An 8646-nucleotide genomic window follows, 5' to 3' on the forward strand; every position below is an offset into this window, starting at 1 on the left:
CATCCACCCTCCAGAAAGAAAGGCAAACGCGCTTACTGCCTAACAAACAGAGTGCACTTTTTGCAAATGGTCCATTAAAACTGGTGTCAGCTGCGGGAGCACATCAACAAAGCCGAGCACGGAAAAATACCCTACTATCGAACATGTCCCTGCTGAACAGATAACCGAAATTAATTGAACCATGTTTGCCAAAATGTGTTCCTTATCTCTCCGAACGCTTCCTGTGTATATACCCATTCGGGATGCCATTGAATTTGCCTTAAATGTGGCAAATCATTCTGCACACACAAAAATGTCTGAGTGAACTCGCTGAGTTTCTGCATGACACCATGACCAAACTTTGGGCCAAAGTTGGAAACTGCGACTAGAATAGATGGCTCTCTGATTAGCCGCAAAGCACAAAGGGCGGAATGGCCTTTCCCCACTTTGTAAATCTTCGAAGACAAGTTGAAAATAATCTGCAATGAAAATGTTCGTGTGAGGATTTACTTGTGAGGATTCGGTACTCTCAGCACCGTGGCCCGGATCGTATTCCCGCTCAAGGAATGGTTGTATTGTTCAGCAAACGTATCGGTGTACCAGTACTTCTGCCGATTTTCCGATGCTGGCAGGTCATTGGTCTTGTCCAAAACATTATGAAGGTTAACATAAAACAAATAGCTGCAGTAGCTGGAAATCTGAGCCAAAAATGAAAATTGTTTGCGGAACGCAGCAAGACTGGCAACAGAAACGTCGACTTTCTTGCTCATCGGATGCTACCTGACCTGCTGTGCTTTTCCAGCATCACTCTGATGCTGGAAAAGCACAGCAGGTTTCCAGCATCCACAGTCCTCACTTTTACATCGTTCCTTCAGTGTCGCTGATTCCCAATTCAAGTACTCCATCTCTAGCGGTTTCATGTCTGTACCTCCACGCTGAGGATTTGAAGAGTGAAGAAAAGTAACTCACCCCCTCCATCTCTGGGGTAATTAGGGACTGAAAATGAATCGTGTCACATTGAAATATATCGAGATGCGACTTAATGCTTGTCTTTTATTGGGAACCATCTCCTTCATTGTAACCATCAGGAAAGAACATTTCGTTCGCCAGAAAAAGAAATAAATATGTCACTATTTGTTTGCTTCAGGTCCAAGAATACTCAGACCAATAGCTCCCTTGCTTGCCTCTGCAGGTCATGTTCGCAAAGAGATCTAGCAAATTGCCAAGTGTGATTTTCCTTTCAATAAATAATTTTGACTCAGTTTGGCTGCAAATATCTTTTCCTACCTTTGTGCTTTTCTTCTTTTACATTGGTGTCTCGCACCTTACAAATGACAGCAAAGGTATGAAACGAGATGGAAGCATTTAGCTCATCAAGTCAGCGAGAGCTTTCAATGAGATCACGGCTGATTTAGTCAATTCTCAACCGCTCTGCGCCGTCTGTAGTTATGGCCGCGTGGTTAAGGCGATAGATTAGAAATCCATTGGGGTTGCCCCACGTAGGTTCAAATCCTGCTGACTACGTACGAATGCTCTCCTGCTGGAATAATTTTCGCTCAAAGTTCAGAAAACCAATTTTGCAAACCAGGCCAGTAATTTGATTAGACTTGGGAAACTCGAGTTCTTGATCAGAAACGTTCCATATGTAAATCATTATCTCTGTTTCTCTTTCCAGATACACTGCTCGACACAACGGGTTTCTGCAGTTTTTATTGAACGTCCTAAGCAGAAGTGCTGCTTTTCATTCGATTCCATGTCCTCTGTTCTCTGACTCGGGTCAGTGGCAACACTTCCTCCTGCTCGTCAAAGTGCTCATTCCCCACCGCTCCCTCTCCGGTCATTACAAACAACCGCAGGAAATTGCCACTTAACCATCTTTGTTCCAAAGTGAAACTCACCAGCCTCGGGAATCTCTCCACCAAACGGGACTTCTTCTCCCTGGACATGTTGCAAGCCAGAGGATTGTGAAGAGATACTGTGAAAATATTTTCAGTTGGCAGTTGGAAAAATGTTTAAGAAGCAAACCATATAATTTAGGCTGCAGCTTTGGAAATCTTGAGAAACTCTTTGGGAAATGGAATCAGAGGAGGATGAAGAAGTGTGAACTGTCGGACCGAGTAGAGGACGGGACATTGACTCTGATGTTCTCGGGACAGGAACTGATCTGAGACATTGAAAGAATTCTCGCTCACGTTCGTGAGGAATGTAAACTTCATCTGGACTTTGGGACAATGAAAAACTCTGGAACACTCAAGAAAAAATACAAATATTGACTGGGATCACGACAGTACGAGTACTATAGATGGGTCAGTTTTTGCCCAGTGTGTGCAGGAGGGCCTCCTGACTCAGTATGTAGACATGCCTTCAAGGGATGAAGCCACTTTCGATTTAGTACTGGGTAACGAGCCTGGCTAGGTTTTAGATTCGGAAGTAGGTGAGCAGTTTGGAGACAGCGATCACACTTCTCTCAGGTTTACTTTCGTGATTGAAAGGGATAGGTGTACTCCAAGGAGCAAAAGGTTCAGCTGGTGGAACGGAAATTACGATGTATCGAGGTAAGATTTGGGAAGCGTAGAATGTGGTTGGAAACTGCAGGGGGTGAGCGCATTAAAATGTGGAGCTTATTCAAGGAAAAGCTCCTGCGTGTTCTAGGTAAGTATGTACCTGTCAGGCAGAGAGGAAGATATAGAACGCGTGAGCCGTGGTTTACTAAGGAAGTGGAATCCCTGGTCAAGAAGACCAAGAAGTCATATGTTAGGATAAAATGTGAAAACTCAGTTAGAGCGCTCGAGGGTTCCAACGATATCAGGAAAGACCTATAAAGAGAGCTGAGAAGAGCCAGGAGGAGACATGAGAAGTTGTTGGCAGATAGGTTCAGGGTTAACCCGAAGGCTTTCCATAGGTATGCCAGCAATGAAAGAATGACGAGAGTTAAATTTGGGACAATCAAGGATAATAGTGGGAAGTGTGTGTGGAGTCAGAGGAGATAGGGGAAGCACTAAATAAATATTTTTCGACAGTATTCGCTATTGAAAATGTTGGCGAGGAAGGTATAGAGATACTTGCGTCTAGACTAGAAGAGATTGAGGTTCACAAGGAAGAGATATTCGAAATACTGCAGAGTTCAAAGTTCGTGCGAAGATTTGTAGCTCGGGTGCTCGTTGTTGTGGTTCTGTTCGTCGAGCTGGAAATTATTGTTGCAAACGTTTCGTCTCCTGGCCAGGCGACATCATCAGTGCTTGGGAGCCTCCTGCGAAGCGCTTCTTTGATGTTTCCTCCGTTGTTTATAGTGGTCTGTCCCTGCCGCTTCCGGTTGTCAGTTTTAGCTGTCCGCTGTAGTGGTTGGTATATTGGGACAAGATCGATGTGTTTGTTGATGCAGTTTGTGGATGAATGCCATGCATCTAGGAATTCCCTGGCTGTTCTCTGTCTGGCTTGCCCTATGATAGTAGTGTTGTGCCAGTCGAATTCATGTTGCTGGTTGCCTGCGTGTGTCGCTACTAAGGATAGCTGGTTGTATCGTTTCGTGGCTAGTTGATGTTCATGTATGCGGATTGTTAGCTGTCTTCCTGTTTGTCCTATATAGTGTTTTGTGCAGTCCTTGCATGGTATTTTGTACACTACATTAGTTTCGCTCATGTTGGGTATCGGGTCCTTCGTTCTGGTGAGTTGTTGTCTGTGCGTGGCTGTTGGTTTGTGTGCCGTTATGAGTCCTAGGGGTCGCAGTCGTCTGGCTGTCAGTTCTGAGATGTTCCTGATGTATGGTAGTGTGGCTAGTCCTTTTGGTTGTGGTATGTCCTCGTTCCGTGGTCATTCTCTTAGGCATCTGTTGATGAATTTGAGCGGGTATCCGTTATTGGCGAATACCTTGTATAGGTGTTCCTCTTCTTCTTTTTGCAGTTCTGGTGTACTGCAGTGTGTTGTGGCCCTTTTGAATAGTGTCCTGATGCAGCTTCGTTTGTGTGTGTTGGGGTGGTTACTTCCATAGTTTAGGACTTCGTCTGTGTGTGTGGCTTTCCTGTATACCCTTGTAGGGGATTCTCCATTTGGTGTTCTCTGTACCATCACGTCTCGGAATGGGAGTTGGCTATCCTTTTCTTCTTCTCTCGTGAATCGGATTCCTGTGAGTGTGGCGTTGATGATCCGGTGTTTTTTTTTCTATTTCCGTGTTTTTAATGATTACAAACGTGTCATCGACATATCTGACCCAGAGTTTAGGTTGAATTTGTGGTAGGACTGTTTGTTCTCACCTTTGCATAACTGCCTCTGCTATGAGTCCCGAGATTGGGAATCCCATGGGTGTTCCGTTGATTTGTTCGTATGTCTGGTTGTTGAATGTGAAATGTGTTGTGAGGCACACGTCCAGTAGTTTAAGACCCGATACCCAACATGAGCAAAACTAATGTAGTGTACAAAATACCATGCAAGGACGGGACAAAACACGATATAGGACAAACAGGAAGACAGCTAACAATCCGCGTCCACGAACATCAACTAGCCACGAAACGACACGACCAGATATCCTTTGCAGCCACACACACAGACAACAAGCAACATGAATTCGACTGGGACAACACTACTATCATAGGGCAAGCCAGACAGAGAACAGCCAGGGAATTCCTCGAGGCATGGCATTCATCCACAAACTCCATCAACAATCACATCGACCTGGACCCAATATACCAACCACTACAGCGGACAGCTGAAACTGACAAACGGAAGCGGCAGGGACAGACCACTATAAACACCGGAGGAAACATCAAAGAAGCGCTTCGCAGGAGGCTCCCAAGCACTGATGAGGTCCCCTAGCCAGGGGACGAAACGTTTGCAACAAAAACTTCCAGCTCGGCGAACAGAACCACAACATACTGCAGAGTGTGAAAATAGATAAGTCAGCTGGGCCGGATGGGATCTATCTGATGTTGTTTAGCAAAAGCACTACAGGAAGGTACAAATCAAGCTGCTGCAACAACGGCTCGTTTTGAGCCGCTAATTTGCAGTGAAGTGGCGGCGCCAATAAAAGGTGTCACGCATCTCGTCTAATTCCACATCCAGAGCTCGAAATGACCGGAGGTCTCTCGCTGAGAATCTGCAGGCTCTTGCTTGGATGACACCATGACACTTTTTCACTGGAGTGGATCATGAAATCGCGTCGTGACTGTCAATAAAACGATGGAAACTTCCAGCAGAGAAGGAGGCGACCCTGAAGCAGGCAGCTGAGGACAAATGTTTCTCCTTTGCCAGTGAAAGGCATTGCTTCACAAATCGAAGTGAAGCAATGTTGGTGATGATCTTCGCTGCTTGTTCACCTTTTTAATTTTGATTCCGTGAAAGTCCATGGCATTACATATCGACATACTGCCAACGCTAGGCTTGCCTCTTGGGCCAGTGGCGTAATCGATAACGCGTCTGACTTGTTTCGCTTTAACCGTGGTCTACGTTGACGCTCCCCTGTTAAGTCCTGGCGGGACGTCGCCTCTGTGCTTCCGCATTTAAAACTTGCATTTGTCCTATTGTCCATTTCAAATTCCAACTCTACACAACGGACACCTCCGTCAGTTTGGGGGTATCTTACTGTGTGTCTCCCTCTGTGGGTGAAAATGAGCACGAGTTCCTCAAAAGACTTCCAATTCGTTGTGGAAGTGTCATACTTCTGCCCCGTTATTGTGCCATTTAAGAACATAGGATAACATCATTGACATTTGCCCTGGAAACATTAGAACACACGAGACTTTGAGCTAAAGTTGGAAACTGCGACTAGAATGGATGGTTCTCTGATTAGCCGCAATGCACACGGACGGAATGGCCTTTTCCCACTTTGTAAATCTTCGAAGACAAGTTGAAAATAATCTGCCACGAAAATGTTCAGAAAGGGTGTTTTATTTACACCAAATACTATAGTATCTATCGCCTTGTCTTGTTATTTATTTGTGAGGATTCGGTGTTCTCAGCACCGTGGCCCGGATCGTATTCCCGCTCATGGAATGGTTGTATTGTTCAGCAAACATATCAGTGTACCAGTACTTCTGCCGATTTTCCGATGCTGGCAGGTCATTGGTTTTGTCCAAAACATTATGAAGGTTAACATAAAACAAATAGCTGCAGCTTCTGGAAATCTGAGCCAAAAACGAAAATTGTTTGAGGAACGCAGCAGGACTGGCAACAGAAACGTCGACTTGCCTGCTCTTCGGATGCTGCCTGACCTGCCGTGCTTTTCCAGCATCACTCTGATCTAAAATCTGATTTCCAGCATCTGCAGTCCTCACTTTTGCCTAGTTCCTTCAGTGTCACTGGTTCCCAATTCAAGTACTCCATCTCTAGCGGTTTCATGTCTGTACCTCCGTGATGAGGAGTTGAAGAGTGAAGAAAAGTAACTCACCCCCTCCATCTCTGGGGTAATTTGGGACGGAAAATGAATCATGTCACATTGAAATATATCTAGATGTGACTGAATCTTTGTCTTTTATTGGGAACCGTCTCTTTCATTGTAACCATCAGGAAAGAACATTTCGTTCGCCAGAAAAAGAAATGAATATGTCACTAACCTTTGTTTGCTTCAGGTCCAAGAATACTCAGATCAATAGCTCCCTTGCTTACCTCTGCTGGTCATGTTCGCAAAGAGATCTAGCAAATTGCCAAGTGTGATTTTCCTTTCAATAAATAATTTTGACTCAGTTTGACTGCAAATATCTTTTCCTACCTTTGTGCTTTCCTTCTTTTACATTGGTGTCTCGCACCTTATAAATGACAGCAAAGGTATGAAAGGAGATGGAAGCATTTAGCTCAAGTCAGCAAGAGCTTTCAATGAGATCACGGCTGATTTGGTCATTGCTCAACCGTGCTGCGCTGTCTGTAGTCATGGCCGAGTGGTTAAGGCGATGGATTAGAAATCCATTGGGGTTTCCCCACGTAGGTTCGAATCCTGCTGGCTACGTTATGAATGCTTTCCTGCTGGAACCGTTTTCGCTCAAAGTTCAGAACACCTATTTTGCAAACCAGGCCAGTAATTTGATTAGACTTGGGAAACGAGCCTGGCCAGGTTTTAGATTCGGAAGTATGTGAGCACTTTGGAGACAGCGATCACAATTCTCTCAGGTTTACTTTCGTGATTGAAAGGGATAGGTGTACTCCACGGAGCAAGAGTTTCATCTGGTGGAAGGGAAATTACGATGTATCGAGGTAAGATTTAGGACACGTAGAATGTGGTAGGAAACTGCAGGGGGTGAGCACATTAAAAATGTTGAGCTTATTCAAAGAAAAGCTCCTGTGTGTCCTAGATAAGTATGTACCTGTCAGGCAAGTAGGAAGATATAGAACGCGTGAGCCGTGGTTTACTGAGGAAGTGGAATCCCTGGTCAAGAAGAACAAGAAGTTTTATGTTAGGACAAAATGTGAAAACTCAGTTAGAGCGCTCGAGGGTTCCAACGATATCAGGAAAGACGTATAAAGAGAGCTGAGAAGAGCCAAGACGAGACATGAGAAGTTGTTGGCAGATAGGATCAGGGTTAACCCTAAGGCTTTCCATAGGTATGTCAGGAATAAAAGAATGACGAGAGTTAAATTTGGGACAATCAAGGATAATCGTGGGAAGTTGTGTGTGGAGTCAGAGGAGATAGGGGAAGCGCTAAATAAATATTTTTCGACAGTGTTCGCTATAGAAAATGAAAATGTTGGCGAGGAAGGTATAGAGATACTTGCGTCTGGAGTAGTAGAGATTGAGTTTCACAAGGATTAGGTGATAGAAATACTGGAGAGTGAGATAACAGACAAGTCCCCTGGGACGGATGGGATCTGTCCTAGGATCCTCTGGGAAGCAAGGGAAGAGATTGATTACCTTTGGCGGCGATCGTTAAATCATCGTTGTCTACAGGAGTAGTGCCTGTGGAATGGAGCATAGCATATGTTGTTCCCGTGTTCAAAAAGTGTCGTAGAGACAACCCTGGTAATTACAGACCATTGAGTCTCACTGCAGTTGTTGGTAATATGTTGGAAAAGGTTATTATAGATAGGATTTATGACCATCTAGAAAAGAATAATCTGATCAGGGACAGTCAGCACGGTTTTGTGATGGGTAGACCTTGCCGAACGAATCTTATTGACTTTTTTGACAAAGTGACCAAACAGGGAGATGACAGTAAACCGGTTGATGTGGTGTATATGGGTTTCAGAAAGTTGTTCGATAAGGTTCCCCACAATAGGATATTACACAAAATGCGGTGGAATGGAATTGTGGGAGAGATTGCAGCTTTGATCAGTAATTGGCTTGCCAATAGAAAACATTGTTGTAGTTGATGGAACATGTTCTTCTTGGTGTCCAGGTACTGGCGGCGTACTACAAGGGTCGGTGTTAGGTCCACTGCTATTACATGAGATCTACCCTTGCCAATCAGTCTCCCATGGGGAACATTGTTGAACGCCTTTCTGAAGTCCATATAGATCACATTTACTGCTCTGCCCTCATCAATCTTCTTTGTTACTTCTTCAAAAAACTCAATCAAATTTGTGAGACATGATTTCCCACGCACAAAGCCATGTTAACTGTCCGAATCAGTCCTTGCCTTTCCAAATACATGTACATTCTGTTCCTCAGGATTCCCTCCAACAATTGGAGTATTCTTGGCAGATGCAGCTTCATGTCGGGAATGCGAGGTCATATACTTTGTTGGG

At 44.6% G+C, this 8646-nt stretch overlaps 1 non-coding gene across 1 annotated transcript; it reads left to right on the forward strand.

The window, feature by feature from the left end:
- The first annotated feature begins 6831 nt into the window (after positions 1–6831).
- trnas-aga (transfer RNA serine (anticodon AGA)) lies at positions 6832–6913 on the forward strand. Its single transcript has one exon. It is a non-coding gene; the product is annotated as a tRNA-Ser (tRNA).
- The last annotated feature ends 1733 nt before the right edge of the window (positions 6914–8646 follow it).

The sequence above is a fragment of the Chiloscyllium plagiosum genome, unplaced genomic scaffold, assembly GCF_037043375.1.
Source record: "Chiloscyllium plagiosum isolate Xiang-an unplaced genomic scaffold, Cpla_swu_hap1 HiC_scaffold_39, whole genome shotgun sequence".
NCBI classification, from domain to species: Eukaryota; Metazoa; Chordata; class Chondrichthyes; order Orectolobiformes; family Hemiscylliidae; genus Chiloscyllium; species Chiloscyllium plagiosum.